Source organism: Rhineura floridana, chromosome 5 (assembly GCF_030035675.1).
Source record: "Rhineura floridana isolate rRhiFlo1 chromosome 5, rRhiFlo1.hap2, whole genome shotgun sequence".
NCBI classification, from domain to species: Eukaryota; Metazoa; Chordata; class Lepidosauria; order Squamata; family Rhineuridae; genus Rhineura; species Rhineura floridana.
The window spans coordinates 138,391,607-138,393,822 of NC_084484.1; the positions used below are offsets into that span (position 1 = coordinate 138,391,607).

General features: G+C 50.4%; 1 pseudogene; it reads right to left on the reverse strand.

Moving 5' to 3' along the window:
- Positions 1–829: 829 nt before the first annotated feature.
- LOC133386105 (SUMO-activating enzyme subunit 1-like) lies at positions 830–1,919 on the reverse strand (annotated as a pseudogene).
- Positions 1,920–2,216: the final 297 nt, after the last annotated feature.

The following is a 2,216-nucleotide window of genomic DNA, read 5'->3' on the forward strand; positions in this document are numbered from 1 at the left end:
TAAATAACAAAATATTAACATTGTTAAAAAAGCAACAGCAACATCGTTCAATAACAATACAATAATAATCCACACTTTCCTAAAGTTGTGACGATGTCTACTAGTTCTTATGTCAATGCATTGACATCAAAGTGTGGTGCCACTGGGGTGCCCTGTTGGTACTGCACCTGCCAGTCCTGGTGCATGAAAGGGATCAGGAGGAACCCCAGCTTTTTGCCAACATAGACAGTGTCCATGACAAAATTGTACTTCAGCTTGGTCACGGGGATGAAGCAATCGATATCCCGGCCCACAATCTCCTTGCCCTGGCTGGCCAGGCTGCTCCTGTATGCCACAGCAAAGGTGGAGATGACAGGCTTTTAGGAAGAAGGCGGAGGCTCTGCTCTGCCAAGCCACACAGCAGCACCCGACTATGTTAGCCAGAAGACAATCTCAGTACAGCAGTTGGCCACTGCCCATCTCCTTGTCCCCTCCTGTTCCCATCCAGGCAAAAAGATTCATGGCCCCCCTCAGGGGTGCAGGGGCAAAAACAAAGTGATGGTCTCCACGTCCCACCCCCTGTTTCAACAGGGAGGGGTTGTGTGGCAGTATCTGCTCCAGTCAAACTCACTGCAGGAAAGGCACGTTACTAAAATAAAGAGTTTATTGAGTGCTTAAGCCAATGCAGGGTGTGGGGGACACACAGGAGGAGAGGGGGTCTGCTCAGCCTCGGCAACAGTCCTTGCCTCCAAGGCCATGGGTGCCACAGGGGGACACGACAGCCCATGGCAAGTCATGGAGCTGCAGCCCCGAGTTGCTCCAGGACTACTAACAGGGTCGTGGCCCAGTCTTAGCTCGGGGCCAGGCACTCCACAATGCTGTTGCCCTTCATGCTATTGACGAAGAAGAAATTGTTGAGAGGAGGATCCTGCTGAGACAAGGCTTTGACAACCTAATGACCCAGCACTCCTCCAACCACAGCCCAGACAGGAGCCATTTCGGAGAAGCAGGAGCAGGAGAAGTCATCAGGGAGCAGATCAGTCCCAATACCCAGACAGGCCAGCACATCAGTTCACATCTGCAAAAGCGCCTCTGCATCCTCTGTGTAGTTCTGCAGGGAAAGATCTCGACCCTTTTTTGGTCCAGAATTTCAGGAGCGCTTGGAGCAGGAAGTAATCTGGTGTCATGCACTTCAAGGCAGCCTTGGCCTTTTCATTGCTCCAGTTGACAGTCAAGGCCTCGTTCAGGAGGCAGAAACTCACACGCTTCTTCACTAGGGTGGTTTCTGTGAAATCCAGCTTGGCCTTCTTTTTGTCAGGTGCATCTTCCACTCCCTGGCTGGCTTTAGCCACCTTCATCTTCTCTTCCACAAATTTGTGCTCGCCCAGGTTGGCAAACATGTAGCCATGGTAACCAAAGACATCACCCATGAAGAACTTTATGCCATTCTTGTGGTTTATTTGGTCGACTTTCACAAGCACCTCCTGAGAGCAGCATGTGAAGCAGACCACATCAAAGCAGGTAAAGCACTCCTCAGCCTTCAGCTCAACGTTCTCAGGGTCTGCTTTCACATCAACCATGGGGTTGAGATCCTGAGCATGTGAGGCCTCTAGTAAGGCTTCTGCCCAGTTCTTGCCCAGTGATCCTACAGGGACCAGAAACTGTGCTTGCATATTTTCTGGTGACACCTGCTGATGGTCAAGCATAGTCAGGGCTTTGATTCCTGCCAGGATGAGGTCCTTGGCTACTTATGCCCCCAAGCCTTTCATGCCCACCAACAGCACCCGAGATGCCCATAGGCGTTTCTGTGCCTCCAGCCCCCAGAGACAGATCTGGTGGTCATATTGGGCTGCCACCTGCTTGCTTATGGTGGTGGCAGCGGTGGCCCCTAGTGGGCAGCGGACAGCCACCACGCCCGCATTCTCTTTCTTCTCCACCATAGCTGGCCTGCACTAGCTGCAGCTTCTAGACCATCTTCAAGGGTCACCCTACATAGTGTTGTGACAGTCCAGTCATGAGCTTATCAGAGCATGGATCAGTGAGACCAGGTTATCACATTTAGGAATGGAAGAGTCTCTCAAAATCATTTTCTCTCCATTTCTCATTTTTCCAGTCTTAAATCCAGTACCCCTCATTTCCACAGCATGTTAAATCCTCATGAAAATTCATCAGCGTTCTAATGTGAATTTCTCCTGATACACACATTTTTGTATGTAGTTTTGACTACTATATATACA